Source organism: Papaver somniferum, chromosome 11, assembly GCF_003573695.1.
Source record: "Papaver somniferum cultivar HN1 chromosome 11, ASM357369v1, whole genome shotgun sequence".
NCBI classification, from domain to species: domain Eukaryota; kingdom Viridiplantae; phylum Streptophyta; class Magnoliopsida; order Ranunculales; family Papaveraceae; genus Papaver; species Papaver somniferum.
The window spans coordinates 2,631,746-2,651,929 of record NC_039368.1 but is presented as its reverse complement, the minus strand read 5'-3'; the positions used below and the strand labels follow the sequence as shown (position 1 = coordinate 2,651,929).

At 36.0% G+C, this 20,184-nt stretch overlaps 1 long non-coding RNA gene across 1 annotated transcript; it reads right to left on the bottom strand.

The window, feature by feature from the left end:
* Nucleotides 1–15,044: 15,044 nt before the first annotated feature.
* LOC113322554 lies at nucleotides 15,045–16,092 on the bottom strand. The gene is made up of 3 exons (XR_003347211.1): nucleotides 16,007–16,092; nucleotides 15,656–15,804; nucleotides 15,045–15,328 (listed from the first exon to the last, which is right to left on the bottom strand). It is a non-coding gene; the product is annotated as an uncharacterized LOC113322554 (long non-coding RNA).
* Nucleotides 16,093–20,184: the final 4,092 nt, after the last annotated feature.

Here is a 20,184-nt window from a genome sequence, read left to right as displayed (position 1 = left end):
TCTGCGTTTGGTGACAGAGAGGACAAGAGATGTGCAGATTAATTAGGACAAAAATATCGTTTGGTCCTTTTTTAGGCGGGACCATGTCTGTTTAGTCCTTTGATCAAACGCCTTTATTGTTTGGTCCATAATTATTTAAAAATATTTAACTGGACAAAAATACCCTTCCGTGTTAGTTTTTTTTTGTAGCAGTTCATTCTTCAAAATGAACTCCTATTAATTTCTACTTATTTTTTTTCAGAAATCACGTAAAAAAACAGAGTTCGTTCCAGAAATGAACTCCATATAAAAACCTAGAAAAACAGAGTTTATTCCAGAAATGAACTCCATATAAAAAGCTAAAAATACAGAGTTCATTCCAGAAATGAACTCCATATAAAAACCTAAAAAAACAGAGTTCATTCCAGAAATGAACTCCATATAAAAACCTAAAAGAAAACAGAGTTCATTCCAAAAATGAACTCCATATAAAAACCTAAAAAAACAGAGTTCATTCCAGAAATGAACTCCATATAAAAACCTAAAAAAACAGAGTTCATTCCAGAAATGAACTCCTGATAAAAATCCATATAAACCAGACTTCATTCCAGAAAATGAACTCCTGATAAAAAAACATACAAACCAGAGTTCATTCCAGAAATGAACTCCTGATAAAAACCTATACAAACCAGAGTTCATTCATCAGAATGAACTGCTGATAAAAACCTACATAAACCAGAGTTCATTCCAGAAATGAACTCCTGATAAAAATAGAGTTTATTCGTAAAAATGAACTGCAACATCATCAACTTCATCTTCTTCTTCGTCTTCAACAGCAGCAGCAAAACATCATCGTCTTCAACAGCAGCAGAAATTCATCTTTAACACGAGCAACAAACATCAGTAACAAAGATCTTCAACAACAAAATCAATATCTTCTAAAGAAAACAGAGTTCATTTCAAGAATGAAGTTCATCAAATTCAGCATATTCAACAGTTTCAGCAACAGTGACGAAGAAGAACATAAATCTTCGTCGATTTCATCATCTTCATCGTGTTCATCATGATATTCAACCACAAACAACATCAAAACAGGGAGAAAAACAGAGTTCATTTCAAGAATGAACTTCATCAAATTCATCATCTTCAACAGTAGCAGCAGCAGTGACGAAGAAGAACATAAATCTTCATCGCTTTCATCATCTTCATCGTGTTCATCATCATCTTCAACCACAAACAGCATCAAAACAGGGAGAAAACACAAAATCTTTGTCAAAAAATCGTCGTCTTGTTCATCATCTTGATATACTCATGACGTTTATCATCTCTGCAAATCGTAGTCATCATCTCTGCAAAATCAAAACCCTAGAATTCACACAATCTTCATTGTTTATGCAACAGCAGGAGAAGAAGAAAGAGGAGAGAGAAAGTAGATCTGAAAATATGGAGGTGAGAGAAAATAAATCTGAAAATAATATCTTCTCTCTTGATAATTGACTATATATATCATATGGTGACGTCATGGATGATGTATGGTCTCAAAAGGTTATTTCTGCCACTACAAGATGACATTTACATCATCAATGACATCATCCTAGGACCAAAGTATAATTTTTAGGACCAAACTATAATTTATATTACCAAATAGGACCAAACAGACAAATGACTAGGTCAATTGGTTTAGACTCTCTCTAATATATTATTCTTAGGACCAATTGGTATTTCCTTCATTAATTAGCTAAGCATGGAGCTACCTCTATCGTTCTTTCCACCTAGATCATTGTTGGGTATAGGGTCTAATCGAATAGGATTATCCTACTATATACGTTTTAAATTTCGTATCTCTCTTTTTTTTTCTTTTTTTTTTTAATGGAGGTTTGTTACATTTTTGATTTTAAATGGAAGAAGTCTCTCTTCTCTTGAAATAAATCCATATATTTTTCCTAGTGTAATGAAGGTCTCTTTCTTTCGTTTTCTGCAGGAATTTGTACTCATGTATATTGAGAAGAATTTTAGAAGAAAAAAAACCCTAGTCAAAGATCAATGGAAATTTCATAATGATTTCATAATGTCGGATGTTGATTATATAAAAGGAAAGAAATATTCTTTTGAAATAATCAGAAATAGGAAATTGATATAGTATAGGGGCATTGGATGTGACTTTGAAACAGTTGGAACAATTGTTGATTTTACACCAGCTAATCAAAGATTAACCACAAAAGAGTAAGTTGACGGCTGAGTCACGACGAAGTCGCTCTCTTTAAGATATTTCGTGGCTTTTTTTTTTGAATTTTGTGTAACTAGTTCTTTCTTCGTCACAACGTCCTCCAAATAAAATACACAAAAAACTATGTTCAACTAATTTTGAAATTCAAGAGACCTCTCAAAACCCCAAGATCTAATGTACTAATGTTATATCAACCCGGAAGACTAATGTAATAATGTTATACCAATTTGAGAACAGAGAATCCGATCCTGAAATCCCACCCTCAAGGCCCAAGATACTTAACCACTCCTTGCACTACATAAATCTAATATTAAATCCCACACTCAAGTCCCAAGATACTTAACCACTCCTTGCACTACATAAATCTAATATTAGGAGTGTACCTTCATAGATCTCCATATTATATGGTTCTACTAATTCGGATGTAGTTTTGGCTCCTTCGGAATTTTAGTTTCTCTTAAAGCAATGCCTTATTCACAAAACTAGTAATTAATGGAAGTTTCGTGTTTTGTTCCCTATCTTGGAACATTGATGTATACAATGTTAGAAATTCCATATGATTAAATATGACTTCAGTTAAGTAGCTATAATTTTATGATCATACTCCAAATGAATGTCGTCCGATTTGTCTAGATATTTTAACTGATCATTTGTTACAAGATATTCCGTAACTAGACATGCAGTTGTTCAAAAAAATGGTTCACGCCCCCACGAGCCCTCCCCAAACCCTCACCCACACTTACATGACAATGATGATGGCCCCTAGAGGTCTAAATTGGGATGTACCAGTATGAGCGCAGCACAACACGGAGTACGTGACAATGATACTGCCCAACACAGTACGTGACTTAGCCCAGCATGTTGGTTTCGTGGGTTGAGTTGGGCTAACCTAATGGGCACTAGCACAACACAACACGCGGCACGAGTAAGTATGTGGCACAACGCAACATGCTAATAAAGCACTTCGTATTATACATAAAACCATATAAATTACATCACATTCTGCGTATATCTTACAAGAGAGTCTTTATTCTAGCTAATTTTTGACATTTAACAACGTTTTATTGACTTATTTTTATAACATCTTGTAGAATACCTAAATATTTGAAAATATTTACTTTGAAAAATACAAAACAAACATGCCCAACCCAACACAGCACGGCACAACATGTTTATATATCCAACACAACATAGCACTACATGTCATCTGGCACGGCAAAGCGCGGTGTGCGGTAATCTCCGCCACAGCACAACATGACACGCTAAGCACGTGATTTCGTGTGCTGGGTTGCGTCAGGTCGCACGTTTTACACCTCTAATAGCCTTCCATGTTTTCTCCAGGGGTCCGCCAAAACAAAATCTATGGCGGGGATTATGCCGCTTACTGGGGAAGAAGGGTGGGGGGAGGATTGTGGGGTGTGAAGCATTTTGTCATGGTTCGCTGCGTCTAGATGCAGTGTTGAGTGCCAGTACCAATAATAGTGACCCTTCAAAAATCAATCCAATCAGAAAATGTTTAGGAAAAAAGAAATAAGATAGCGTCTAAGAATCATGTTAAAGACCGTACCGGAACGATATCATTTTCCATCCAAAAAGAAATAAAATAAAACGGATGTCATTCAACATATACGAGGATGGAGTTAAGATCATTATCACAGCTATATGACCACCTGATGGGTATGTCAATCACGGTAAACAGTGAATTGAGAACAAACCATGACTTGAGACGTTGATTGAATGTGTGGTCCTCCTGGAAAAGTCAGGTCAACTTTGACAAATTCTTCGCGAAATAACCCAAAAATAAAATAATATAAATCAAATTAGTAGCAATAGACCAAGGCTGAATTGGGGGCCGTGGGAAAATAATTGGGCACCCTAACTACAGGACAAAAAAGGTCATGAAACAGTAATTGGGAGTTATCCTTTATCCCTAACTTTTTTAAATGGCTAAACTATCCCCAAGTCATTGGTGGTAATTAAATTAATTAATTGTTAATTAGTTTAATTAGATTAAAATCAGATTTAGGGATAAAATTTTGATAAAAGAAAAATTGTGTTTTTGTGTTGCGGAGAGGAAGAAGTTGAGTTTTTGCGGGATTCCAGTAGAGGAATCAAATTTGCTCAAAATGAAGGAACCAATCCTCAAAATGAAGAACCCGAAGCTCAAAACAATCAGGTAAACTTCCTATACTCTTCAAATTGTATGAATGATGCCCCAAGTGGTCGATTCATGTACACTATGCAACTACTCAGAGTTAGGATCGTTAAGTCGAGAGGGTAATAAACGAACGACTCTAAGGAGTCGTCAATTACTTTACACAACCTTTGACGACTCAAACCTGCAACTTTTGCAGGTTATGAAAAATCGTCAACCAAGTGTGATATAATTGACGACTCCAACTAGTTAGGTCATATATAGTCGTTAACTTAATATGTTTAGAACCCAACGCCTCTAAAACTTTTTACTCTCTGAAGATGTTACTCTTAGGGTCGTTAATTAGGCATTCCAATATACTGACGACCCTAGCGAGCCATATAGAGTCGTTAGCGATTTAGAAATCCCTCGACGACACTATTGTAGGGCAGAAAAACAGGTTTAGGGTCGTTATCTACTACACCCTAATGGTTAACAATTTTTTATCAATTCAACATGCATATCAAAAATCGTTAAGCAATAAAAAACCGTGGTTAACGACCCTGGAACTGTAACTGCAATTTTGCAGTTGAAAACCTAATTTTTTTTAGTTCACTTACGACGATGAATCGGTGAGAATTTTTTTTCTCAGAAGTCGTTAATGGAATGCGAAACAGTGGGAGAGAGGGAGCGGAGGAGAAGAAGAATGAGAGGAGAAGAAGTTATTAGAGAAGGGTAAAATAGTTATTTCACCATCATTTTGGAAGCCTCGTATATCTTTTGGTGTGTGTATAAAATGTGTCCTGGCCCCTAATTCAGCCCTGATCCTATCGAAGAACTTTAAGCTTCGGATTATCTTGAAAAGCCCTATTTCACAACAATGAAAAAGTCTTAACACTTTGAGTTATGAATAAGTTGTATTCTGTTCATCTTTTTCATCAATTATTACAGCAACTTATTGCAATTAATTTCGTAATTTTTGTAGGAATAGAATATCGCACATGTGTTATATGCGAGCAAAGGACAATCAAATGCGTGCGAAGGTCATCGCTCAGCTGAGATGTGGTGACGTATTGAATGATGTCAGTTTAGTCCAAAGTAAAGTGTGAAGATCTGTGTGAAGCTTAGTCACCTGCTCCGTCGCCGCCACCACCACGTCGTCCTCCGCCACCATAACCAGCACCACTACCATTTCTGAGTGAGAGAGAAGAGATTTAGATCGAGATTGAGAGACAGATCTATCGAAAATTAAACCAAACTAAACCTACCACCACTATCTTCATAGCCACCATCAATAATCCATCATTGTTTTCCAAAATTTTACCATCATCGTCGAAGCCGCCGCAGCCAGATTATGAACAAAATGAGATTGCATCAATTATCTTATTTATCTTGTTTAATTAAGTTTCTGCTGGTGCCTGTTGGTGCATACATGTTGATGGAAAGATCCTCCACACAGATTGATGATGCATTTGCATACACTGGTGATCAAGAGATCATTGATCACGATGACATCGAACCACGCTCTATTGCAGAATGTCAAAAAAGAGCAGACTGTCCTAAATGGGAAGTTGCGATCAAGGGAGAAATAAATTCACTGGCAAAAAGACGAGTATTTGGTGCGGTAGTGCTAACCCCACTAGGTGTAAACCCCGTAGGACATAAATGGGTATTTGTCAGAAAACGTAATGATAAGAATGAAGTCTTAAGGTATAAGGCTCGCCTTGTGGCGCAAGGTTTCTCACAACGCCCTGGAGTTGATTATGAGGAAACATGCTCTCCCGTACTGGACGTCATAACGTTTCGCTACTTAGTTAGCTTGGTAGTTTCAAAAGGACTTGAAATGCAGCTTATGGATGTGGTTACAACATATCTCTATGGGGATCTAGATTCAGAGATATATATGAAAGTACCTGATGACCTTCCATTTCCCGAATCAAGTAACTTTAAACCACGGAGTGCGTTTTCGATTAAGTTGAGACGATCACTTTACGGATTAAAGCAATCCGGGCGGATGTGGTATACCCATCTAAGTGATTATTTGATTGGGAAGGGATATACAAATAATGAGTTATGCCCCTGCGATAAAATTTATGAACCGAACCGTGAGTTCGGTTATTGCGATAAAATTTACAAGTAACCGAACTCTAATGTAATTCCAATTGATGTTGTTACATATCTTGTAGATGGAATGCCAACCTATACCAATGGATGATCAACCTTCTCTGGTTGATATGTTGTTCGAAGATACATCTCATCACTATGCTATTAGTTGGTATTTGACTTACCTATTGATGCGAAGAATTGGACTAGATAACATGCTAAGAGAGTCAAGTGTGTCTTAGTATTGAATGGAAAAGAAAGCAAAACTCGTTTTGAAATGGTTTGTGAGAGAAGTGGGATCCCGATGTTAGTCACAACCGAGTTTATTTTGTCCCAATGGGTTTTTTTATTCGGAGAGGTTTTTAATGAGACAACAACAACACCATGGTTATGATTCCCAGATTGAGATTATCTTCTTCCCACAGGGTTTTTATATTTTAGGTTTTTTCTGAAGATATGTGGCCAGCTTTATCAACACGTTGTACTCTTTTCCCTTCGTCAAACTTTTGTCCCACTGGGTTTTCTTTGTCAAGGTTTTTAACGAGGCAACACATTTGAAGTTGCTCATATTGCCTCGTTAAAAAGCGGAACTTCAAATGTGTTTCCTCGTTAAAAACCTTGACAAAGAAAACCCAGTGGGACAAAACTTTGACGAAGGGAAAAGAGTACAACGTGTTGATAAAGATGGCCACCTCTCTTCAGAAAAAACCTAAAATATAAAAACCTTGTGGGAAGAAGATAATCTCAATCGGGGAATCATAACCATGGTGTTGTTGTTGTCTCATTAAAAACCTTTCCGAGTAACAAAACCCTTAATAATAACATAATAATCTCTCTACGTTTCCAAGAAATTGCAGGTTTTAGAAATGGCCTAGAAAACTAGATTAACATCAACAATACGAAAGGTTTATAAGTTGGTAATGTCAAGAAGGGACAGCAACGTGGATAGATTATTAATAACATATATATGTGCATTGTCAAGTTTTTTTTAATGATAACTCACTATTGTCTCATTAAAAACCTTTTCGTAAATGGAAGAATGCATCTCCGTGTCAAAAATTATTTGTAGTTTTTAAGATTTTAACTCACAGATGTACAAATAAACAAGTTTTTAGGATCAAAGTATAAATAAAAATAAAATAACAATCATGGTTTTTTTTGCCCTGGAAGTCTGAAATGGTGAAGTTAACGTCTGGGGCATGAGCATGTTCTTCCACACAGTGGGATTCTTGATATATGGATTCCCAGTACTTTTTGTAGCGGGCTACTACCTTGGCACTAGCCTTGCATTGCTGGTACCAATGTCCAGATATTCCACACCTGTAAGAAGGTCCATTTCCATTCTCTATATTCTTAGGTGTGGGGTTCGTATGTGTGTTTTTCAATAGTGTTGCCCCTACCACTAGGTCCAGATGTAGCATCTCTAGAACACCTCCACGCTAATGACCCCTACCACGATGACCCTTTTGACCTCTTCCACGTGGGTTGTTATCCCCACGTGAGTATGGAGCATGAGAATATGAATCAACATTTTTAACCCTCTTTTCTTTGGGGATTTTTCCTTTGTTATCCTTTCCATAGTTAGCCTCGAGAATTTTCTTCCTCCCGGGAGCTCTAGCATTGTTGTTTGCTAGAACTTCATTGGGCTTTTCGGCCACCCGCAATAAGTTGATCAACTTGCTAAAAGTTGTTATTCTTTTATTATCAACCTCTATGCGGTATTGGATGGCTAGAATAATATATTATAAAGGAAAAGTAGACAATGTCTTTTGAATCAAATCTTTGTCTATGAGTTTTATCCCACAGAAATCGAGTTGTGCTTGTAACTTAAGCATATCTCTTTGGAAATCACCTTCCTTCACATAATCAAGAAACCGGATGTCATTCCACTGTTCATTCAACTGTGGGAGAAGACAATCCTCAATGCTCCCAAACGGATTTCTAGTGCATACCATAGTTCTTTAGGACACATTATGTGTTGGTATCCCCAAAGGAGATTAGGGTCAATGTGTGCCTTCAAATATCGGAGAGCTTCAGCCTTTTATTTTTCAGTTGCTGGGACGACATCTTTGTCAGTAGAGGGTTTGATGGTGTGGGTGCATTCTTTTGCCACAAAAGCGATCTTCATATCAGCCATCAAATGGTGATACTCAAGTCCATCTATGCCCAACTGTCCGAATTCTTGCCGTCTTGCTCATCCACATAAGGCAAGATTAAAGGACATTAGTATGACCAATTCCGATATTGTATTGCCAAAAACCAAGTTCCTTTATGGATTGGGGAAACCCAATCTCTTTATGGTTTTTATTGGTGACCTAGTCAACAATCAAATATCATCACAATTATCAAGGTTTTCAAAGTAAAGCATATGTTACAAAAAAAAAATGATAACACTTATGGCATGGCATTTACAAACAAAAAAAAATAGAAAATGAAAATATTATAAACAATACATATCATATTACACAGTCAAATATTATAATTAAATTATTACACATACATGGCACATATATAGCATTAAAGGCATACATAACTTCCTACTTTACAATTGGCAGAATTAAGGAAACATAAATAAACAAACAATAAAGACAAAATTTTACGTTACGCACAGAGAATAGTCAAAGGCAGATACTCATCAAACATGCAGAAATACAAGTTAAATATAATAATAGAGTAATAACATATTATCATCCTCTAAAAAAAACACTTCATAAAATTACTTGCACAAACAGACAAAGCTAGATAATTGGGACCATGCTAAGAAAAAAACATATCAACTGGGCATTCATCATAAGACAAAAAGGAAAGAATGGATTTATAAAATATCAAAGTTTACATGCGAGTAAGACAGATAACAAAAATATCAGAGAAAGTATTGAATAATATTATATTATAAAATTAATTTTCAATCAATCACAACATGATCAGATAGATTAGAGTAGTAAACAACTAAAAAAAAATAGCATCGATTTTCAAAGTTTAGACTAGTAGGACAGGAAAGCATTTGAATCACTCAAAAGCTAATCTATACATGTGATAGGTGATGACTTACTAAATGCTAGGATAATTTGTTTCAGCTAAGCATGTGAAATAAGATAATAAAAAAAATCATTTACACAGAGAAAATGGAAAAATTAGCGTAGGGGTTCATGGATAGGGGTTCATAGTACACGTCAAATACATAGCAGATAATAACCATACGTGTGCGACATGTGAGTTCAAACCATAGCATATACAGACCTCCACACAATAATATAATATTATGGTAGTGCTTAAATAAAAAAAGATATATAGAAATGTAGCATCATGAATATAGATAGGGTCTTATTATAGAGCAAGCCATAACAAACTAGCAGACATACCATATATATAGTCATAGATCCAATACATAGTAGTAATATGACATCATGGCATCGAAATAGAATAAAAAAGAATAAAAACAAGCAATCATAGCCTAGTTAAGTAGTATAAAGACTTCATGTACATAAAACTGATCAAAACATGTTATACATCGGCATCAAAATATCAGACTATAGAAAACTCACATGGAGACAAGAAATATGTTAAACAAATCACACGACAATGAAAGAACAAGAAAAAGAAGATCAAAAGCCTAGATCCGTACAGGGGATTCACCAAAATCAAAGAAAACATGTGTAGCATCCATGTATACGATAGCACGTTAGAAAAACAAAATAAAACTATTTTTAATATAAAGCATAGCAGACAAGTAGACAAGTCATTGTAGATAAATTTTTGATAGATCTCTTCGCATCCACAAACCTAATTTAAGAAATGAAATAAAGAAGTAGGTTTAGGTTTACCTTTCCAATTGATTAAAACCAGAAAAGAACCAAACAGTAGTATCAAAATCCAAGGGAGCTTTCTTTTGATGTTTGATCGGAGAGAAACAAAAACAAACAGAGGCACCAACGGAATGTATTGAGATGGGATCTCCGAAATTGCACTACGAACGTATGATTAGGGAAACGAAAAAAAATAAAATCTTTTAATAGGGTAGAGCTTGTTGTTGATGACGTATTTGAGTAAGAATAATATAGAGAGAAAAGAGGGAAGAACTTTTCATTAACCATAGGAGAGAACCCCATTACATAGGTTTAGTGTTCTATTTATACAAGTAGAAGGGAAACCCTAATAGTCTAATGGACCGCACATCCATGGGCCATAGGCCCTATAACACGTCTTTTAATTTAATCTCACTAATTATTTTTAACTAAATCATTTCACTAAGCATAACTTAAAATTAATTATGAGGGTAGTTTAGATATTAATATAAATATCAGATATATGGTGACTAGATTTACTTCTAATGTCTTTACCCAAAATAACACCATGGTCCCAAAAAAAAAAAAACAGTGGTGCCTAAAAAATCGTTCTTATTTTGTGTTTGCCTTTGGGTGCCCTTGCCTTCTGCCAATAAAAGTCAGGCCCTATTTCCTACGTTTGGTTATCCGCACCTGACACAATCGAGTTATAAACAAGGAAAGTTTCTGTTATGGGGACAATTTTCTCACGCAAGCTAATTTCCTAACTGAGTTCTGAATCCGACCTACCTTGTTCTCAATGTTCTCTTTTCCGTATATATATTTGTATAACAATATCAATTCCATTCAGTGACAATATTTTTCTTCAAAGGATAGCTTTACTTTTATGCCAATGGAACAAGTTATTGTAGTCGGTTTGGATGATAGCGAACAAGGATATTACGCTCTTGAAGAAACCATTGATTACTATCAAAAGCAAGAGAAATCAGAAAATAGGATGATTAACAAAGAAAGACAAAAATGGGAAAACGGCAGCGAATTGTTTCCAGAATATAAATTCAAGATCGTTGTTGTTCATGCAAAATATAGACCTAACGGTACGTTTAGGGTTTAGGGTTTAATCCTCAATCTTGTTTACGTTATTTGCAGTTTTATTTGTTTACTTCGTGGAGAGGTAAATCTAGGTGTATCCTAATTAATCAAGGCTTTTGTGTCCCTTAGGCCAAGAAGAAGATTTGCAAGAACAGGTGGATATTCTTGAAAAGAGATCGGAAAAAATTATCAGAAGGGCCGAAGAGATATGCAGCAGTCGATCGGTAAGTCTTAAACAATTTCACCAATTTGTGATGATTGTCCTGTGGAATGGTTGGATTGTTTACTGACATTAAGAATGGATAACCTAGATATTTGCGTTGTTTGCAAAGTAAAGATACCATGATGTATGTGAATAAATTGGATGCGTTTATACTCTGAATAGTGATATACTCATGTCTGCTGCTTATTTAGATTGCTAATGTGCAAATGGAAGTAATTGAGGGCGAACCAGGGCCTGCATTGTGTGATGCTGCAATGAAACACAAGGCAAAGAAACTGGTCGTGGGGTGTCGAGGTTTGGGGAGCTTATCGTTATCAGAGGATAAGAAATGGTAACTAAATTAATCTAGTTGTGCACAAAACACAATTCTCGCAAATAACATAGATGTTGAATGCTATAAAATATAAGGTGTCTAATTCCATTAACATCGAAATTACTAAGCAATTAGCTTTTTCTTGCAGGGTCGGCTTAGGCAGCGTTAGTTTCTTCTGTATAACTAATTGTAAATCTAGCAGACCAGAGGTTATGCGAAAGGCGCAGATCAACAACTCAGCACAGGAGCTGGTTTCCCAGATGTAACTCTTCTTCAGTGGCGGAAAGAAGTGGGAGGAGGGGCTTGAAATATAACTTGGCTTACAACAACAATTTGTTTGTTTAGGTAGAATTTATCGATATCATACTGGATTTCAGCTATGCAAAGACATGTTTTCGGTATACAGTATTAGTAATGATGCCTTCTCTATATATGTTGAATTAATGTTTAGAGTAATCAAGACATCTGTAACCATAAGAAGTCCTTGGCTTAAAACAAGCATCATAGTTCCAATTCAGCCTTGTGAGCTGACTCGGTTGAACAACCATTTTTTTGACTTCCTATTTTTCTTATGTTGGTTCTGAAGACGTTAGACACCTCCCTGCCATGTGTATTGTCAGAGGACAAAGCTAGCACTGTTTCCCCTTGCTAACTTAGTCTTAATATACGATTCACTGAATTACGCATTTCTAAACTAATCATCCTCTCTTCTAATCGTCATGAAACACTTAATCCTTTTCCAAATCAAAAGGGTTTTGAGTCTTTTGATCTTGCAAATTTATCTCAATGTACCCATGATTGCTGAGATAGAGATGGTGATTAAATAAAACAATAATCCTTTCCTTTGATACCCGTAAAAGAATATTGTTCACTCTGACCAAAACGTAGTTAAAATGATGAATGTAATTGGACTCTCACCAGAGTTCAAGAAGGTGTACCTGAAACTAGTAATGTTAAGCATGCTGACAACGTACGTAAATTATTTATAATAGATTCCATCAGTTTCAAAAAGATTGTAGAAAAGGTTAAAGAAATGAGGTTTCATCATTTACAAAGTTACAAACCACATTTATTTCAGCAATATATTGACATCAGTGAAGGAAGCCAGTTGGGGAAACAAAGTGGATGCTTTCAAAAGATGGGGTTGGGTCTGAAGATCACATCCATACAGCATTTAGGAATTGTCTTTATTGTATGAGGGCCTCCGAGAATTTCCTTGTGAATGAAGTAGGTTGTGAGTCATTTAGCATTTCCGAAACCCCGTGAGTTTTTGGTTGTAGCTTGAAGGAGAGGATTACCACAAGATGTTAAGATATAAGAATCTTACTCTCCAGAGGTCGAATTAAGGAAAAAATTCAGTAGTATCACTTTCGTTAATGGTAGATGAGTTTTTTCTAAAAGAAATCAGATATAATACACAAATGGTAGTGTCCATCTTCTTTCCCCTCTATTTACAGTTTCAATATATGACAGGTAGCATTAGTTAAATCACTCGCTATACAACGCTGATTGATATATAATTTTTGTAAATTCTCATGACATCCTCACAAGATGATCGCACTAGAACAGACTAAGTTTGCTGGTGAATTCTTCAGAGGGAGAACAACTACAGCATACAGAGAGAGAAAAAAAATCAATGCTTTACACCTGCATTTGCTGATCTCATGTTGGCTCTGCTTTGATTTGGTTGTCGGATTGGATCTTGTGTTCAATTTCTGTATGAGACGATGTATCAATTACCAAAAACAACCGGGCCAGGCCCGCCTAGAGGATTCAAAATGGATTAGTGCAAGACCCACCACGTTTCATCCTCAGAAAATCCCGATAGGTCGGATAACTTCTCGGTTAAGGTAGCAATTTACGGGAGGGAATGCATTTGGATCTAGCACTACCAATAACTATTGGATTTTCTACAATGAACAATACATGAGCAACTTGTGCTCTTTAGCTTTTGATGGAGTTAATAAGAAATTTGTGATTACCTGTTACGGATCGGGTTCTAGTGAAGCTTATGATCTCAGAACTAGAAAATTCGTTGATAGAGTGGAAGCACGGGAAGTTCCATGTAGATGGAAGTCAACATACAGGACAGTGGTTCTAGCACCACTGCCAACACCTCTTTGACTCAGAGTAAGTACAGCATGATCATCTTGCAAATATTCCTACACGGCCGTATTTTCAGGAGTTTAATTTTGTGGTTTAGAATGATAGATTTGTTCTTGTTTTCAATTTCGTCTTAGAATATTGTTATTTTTCTTTTTATTAGATTTTCTTTTGAAATTATTATAGCGAGGGTTTTATTATAGCCAGGTTATCACATAAAAACATGCTCCTTCATTAAATACAAGTTCAGTGAACCCGCACAATTGCGCGGCTAGTTTATTAATATGATTCCTCCAATCGCTGCCTTCTCTTGATCTCTCAAACTTGCACTTATCACTATTTCTTGTCAATAATTTTTCCTACTCGAAATAGAAATTGCAAATTAACTGTGATATCCAGCTATATGCATCGCCCTTGTTACCGTTTGTGTCACAAAAAGTGGAGTTTTAAGATGACTAACGTAAATCAAACTAAAACAAATATTTATTACTATACGAACAAATGATTTGGGAGACCATGCAATGCTTTCATTAACCAAAATCAACCAATTAGGTTATTCTGAATTGTTTCGGATAATTTGTGTGAATCAATTCTTAAGTAACTCTTCACCAATACCTTGAACCCTTGGAAGCAACAACATGACAATTCCTTGGGCTTATTGATTCTACTTGGTGAAGTCTCAACAACATGACAATTCCTTGTTATTCCTGTCTAGCAAAAAGTGGGTTTCTGATCAAGATCTGGTAGCCACACTAAGATCACTAACATGAATCAAGTTCCCTTATGCTTCACCAAGTGCTAACACATTCATCAAAAGTTGCGAACATCAAAAAAAAAAGGAAAAGTGATCGAAGAAATATATTAGCAACATCATCTGAATCTATGGGTCTTTATTTTTCAGCAAGTGCTGGCCAAGATTAGCACCCATTACAGGAACTTCACTGCCATCTTTATTGGCAAACTTGAAACGTTATTTCCTCGCTGCAGTTTTATAATGCTTGATCTGGAAAATTTTCAAGAGAAAGAATAAATCAACGTTATAAGATTTCAACATCACTTAATAGTTATAAAATGCATACAACTTTTACATGGTCGTTACATATCACAACATCGTCCAAACCTACTCCATATCCATCAATCGCAGGGCCACAAACTTTTACATGGTGAAAGAAACTGATTTGGATGATACATTGCGAACACACAATGGTGACTGCTTTGTAGGAAAATTAGTTGTCTGAAGTAATGCAAAGAAAGCAGTGGCGATAGAGAAAAGATTGGAAGATTTAGGAAAAACGGTACAACCCATGTAGTAGAGTAAGCGCCAATGGCTGAAAGACGAAGATATTGTATGTTGGTTGTTACCTACCACCTGTACAATGCAGAATACAACTTTCTTTTTAAGAAATCAACATGAATGTAGATGATAACCTAATTATGGAATATAAGATTTGTTTTTCTGTAGAAAAAAGAAATAAATTTGCAAATAATGAGTTAAAGCATGCCAATAAACTCATGGATGAATGAAAACATGCAAAACTCTAGACTATTCAATGTATTGCAAATCTCAATATCTTATCTGTTAGATCCAAAGATTCTTTCACAACCATAAGAGAGAGAGAACTATGATTTGTAACTGAATAGACATCAAACTTAAATTATAGATCAATGGAAGTGCATGATGTGAAAGAGAAAATACCGTTAGTATATAAAGATTTTCCTTGAAGCGGCATGACCAAGGATTCACTGAAGGAATCCCTTGAAGATGTTGATGACATTGCCTTATTCTTCATTTGAATCATCTTTCTTCGTTGCCTTTTTCTCCTCTTCGTCAGCCTTATCATTTTCCTATATAAATGACACCACAAACCAGAAATTCAGAACCCAAAACAAATCAAAAACCGAGAACATTACCAACAATATATGAGGCATGAAATATCGGTATAAAAGAAGTTGAAAACCTGAAACCTAATGGGTCAGCAGTTTGCAAATAATTTTGTTCTAATGAATAGAATGCTTGTAATTTCAACAATTTCATGGAAGTTGTTACCTTGAATCTCCATGCCACCGGTTCCAAATTTAACGTCGCCTTCACACCCTCCTCAGGACCCTGGTATGCTTTTTGGATAGGTCGATGATGATCAAAAGTATAATTAAAAAAAAAAAGGAATCAGATATCTGACAGCCCATGAGGGGTGTTTTTTCACATCTGAAATGGCGATCAACTGATCATGTTCAACAAAGGACTGAGGAATTAAACTAAAGCAGAAAAGTGTAAAATATAGTGTCTTTCTGTGTGCAAACTTTACCTTTGATGGCTTCACAGAGAAAATTTGTGACGGAAAATGGTTGCACTCTGTGGATACACGGACATCGTCTGATATGTAGTATGTAACACTCATGTTTCTCCGTAGGATATCCGATATCATAAATCACTATAGATGCCAAACAAAAACTCACTCCAAAGATCCAATTATCCTCAAATGGACGTGCTCCTAGCCACATCATGTAGAGTGTTAAATCGGCTGACCAAGATCTCAAGTCCGAAGCAATAATATTCTAAAAAAGTTACAAAATAACGAAGCTACGGAATTTTGTGAAGCACTTTTATGTTCAACCGATAGAGGAAAACTTTTCTTCCAGACCTCATGAACTTTTTACGAACAATGAGATTTTTGAACAGTAAATCAACAACAAAAACTGGCGTTGAATCGGTTGGCTGTGTTATATATATATATGTTTCTGACCGAGGAGTTGCAACCTTTCAAGAAAAACTCTTCGGAACCAAAAGAAAGGATACCCAGGATGTGTCTTCTTAGAACGATTTGAAAGGTCGTTCCTTTTCGATTCTTTTGGCTCTCCTCACATCAAATACAGTGATGAAACATCAGATAAAAAAAATTGAAATTTGCTATGAGGCCGACACGTCAGCATCAACATTCTCCTTTATATTAAGAAGAATTGATTATCAATCCTGGTAGGTTGACAGCTGATTAACAGCTGATCTTACGTGGCTTATGATGTGGCGGACTGAAGTGATAAGTCCTCGTAACCACGTCATCGGAATAAAACAGAGAAAAACAAATACAAAATCTAATCAGAGATCTGTTTCTGAACGAAATTTTTATCTGTTCATACATGAAGAGAAAATTTTCTCGTGTAATCTTGAATCGGCGCCATCAAATCCGCTCCTAAGGATTAGTAACGATCTTTTAACCATTAATTTTCTTCTCTAATTTTGAGTCTCATTCCTTTGCATATAATCTTGAATCAACATACTTCTATCGGAACTTCAGAAGACCCATCCCATCACATGATTCTAATATAAAGAGGTAATAAGAAAGTTGATCTTTTCATGAAATTCAAACTCAATCGTTATTAAAGACATATCTTCTTCAAAGGTTAACAATCATCTTATGTTAATCTTCCAACCATAAGCTTCTCAAGTAAAAAATATAAACATCTTAATTTATGCAATGGAATTCCAGGACAACAAATCAATTCGTCTAATTAACTTTTATCTACGGCAATCTAAAGATTTTTGAATAGATTAAGGATTAATAAAAGTCTACCCAAATTTTCCATGTGAAATTTGATATTGTTTGAGGGACACCGCAGAAGAAAAGAGGAAGACGGAAAAATCAGTTCTGAGAAGTGTGAAGTAGTAAGTTTACTTTCCTTGAGCATGAGATCTTAACAGTAGGAATACCAATTTACTAGGGGCGCATCTGAAAGATAATTCTGTTCTGAGAAAGAAAATTATTAGAGAAGACGATAGAAGATGGTTAACATTTTCTTCTCGTTTTCGTTCTCATGACATGGAACGAAGAAAACCACCTCTTTCCGCCAAATCACCTGCCACGTGGAAATCAGCTGTTATTCAGCTGTTAGATGGCTGGTCAAATAGCATTTTCGATTGACTATATCGTTTCTACGGTTCCATATTTCCCAACATATTGCTGCCGGAAAAAATTTCCATAAAGCTTGACCCGTCCGCAAGAAGTTCTTCATATGCCATCCTTTGATGATTAGGTCTAACCAATTCGGCATAACCCAATCTATTTTCGTGAAGGATAAGAAGTACGGCCATATTCTCGAGGCAAAACGGCAGTGAAGGAGGAGATGTGAAGTCGATTCTCCTCTTTGAAGACAAAAGAAACAGCCATTCACTAGAAGGTTTAGTTAGGAAACAAATTACCATAACTTCAATTTTAATAAAGCCTGATCAGTGATTCTAGAAGTAGTTTGCGAAGAAGTTCCATCACTAAATTCCTGTAATTAATGTAGAATTTATATACTGAATTCCAAGGTCCATTTAATATCAAAAACTGCCAAGAATTAATGTAGAGTTTATATACTGAATTCCAAGATCCATTGAATATCAAAAACGGCGAAGTTATGAATTCTCAAACTAGTTATCAGCTTGATTGTATCAAAAGCTCGATTATTATGATAATGGCTTGAAGTTTGTACATGCAGAGTCATGGGGGGAGTTTCGATTTGATGTATGCGGCTGCAGCTCTATCTCAAAGGTCGTTGAAGAATCTGGGTTGGTTTTTATGTTCAGCTCCATTTCAAGGATACTCTAAATAAGGTGCCTACTATCACAGAACTGCAGAAGACTATTATTTGGCTTCTATGGTTCATCTTCGCCTCTCTACGCATCATGAGATCTATTGGAGCTTTGAATTGATAAAAGGGGACCAAAATTTTGAATGATGTTCTTAGAGCAAATCCTATGGGTAGTGTCACTCTTTCAAAATGAAGGAGGGACTACCAATTAGCTCTAATTAGGTACTATTTGTTGGTAGAATGGTCAAGGACTAGATTAGGAAATCTAGTTGGTTAAGGAAACCAAGTACTCGTGTCCTAAGTATAGAAGCTTAAGAGGTTTGTCTCTTAGAGCTAAGTTAGGAAACCCTATACTTGTAGGAAAGTAATGCTTGTTAAGGAATGTGTCCATTCCTATTGAAGTGTATAAATAGCCATAGAGAGAACTAGAGTAAAACACACCAGAACTAGAAAGAGCTCTCTTCTTCTCTGCTTGAGCTTTGTATATTCCAATCTATATGGTGATATATAAAATTGCTATTCCTTTCCGAGGATTCAACCTCGTTAAATATTTGTTCTTCTTGTGTGTGTGATTGTGTTCTTGGCGATATTGAGCTACCTCGTAGTAGTGCAAACCTAAACGCTTCCGCAGGATTTGGCGCAACAATTGGTATCAGAGCACGGAGACGCTCTTGGATACGGGTACTCGAATTGCAGTTGAAGTAAAGGTATTTTTCTGAAGATTGCTTGAGATAATACAAATCTCAAAGGTTCTATTTTTATCTATATTTGGTTGTTTGTGAACAATGGTTGACGGGGACGAAGATCCGAAAAATCCTTTAGGAGAACATTAGAATTCCAAAAATAAAGATAAAGAAACAAAAGAAGAAATACTTCATTCACATAGATCACAACTCAAGGTAGAAAAGTTTACAGGAACCAATAACTTTGGTTTATGGAGAACGGACGCAATGGATGCTCTTGTTCATCTTGACCTAGAAGAAGCTCTAGAAGGTCAGCCAGTGGAGATGTCTGAAAAGCAGTGGAACAAGATGAATAAACTATGTATTGCTTCCATACGAGGGTGTTTAGCAACTATAGGAAGATTTAATTATCAGCACGAGACTTCAGCTAAGGATCTCTGGGAAAATCTAGAGAACGAATACCTTGTGAAGAACGTGGCCAATAAGATACATCTTAAAAGGAATTTGTATCGCTATAACATGAAGAGAGGTGCAACCCTAACCGAGCACCTAGATAAATATAATAAACTTCTTGCTGAGTTGGTTAACTACGATGAGATAATCGACGACGAGGAAAAAGCTTTGTGTCTGGTAAACTCTCTTCCTGAAAAGTATGAACCCGTGATTAAAGCATTAAAGCGCGGCAAGGATAAGATAACATACACTGAGGTCACTAAATCATTACGTGGTGAGGAGTTCAGGAATATGGACCGTGAAGACCTTGCAAGTGAATCTAATAACGATGTGCTTCTTGCAAGAGGTCGTTCAACAGACAGGAGAGAAGGAAGGATGGTGGTTATGGTAAAGGTAGAGGACGTTCTAAGAGTAGAACGTGACTGCGGAAAGATGAGTGTGCTTGGTGCCATGACTTTGGTCATTGGAATAAGGGTTGTACCAAGCGTAAGGAGAGATAAGGAGATAACGGTAATACCGA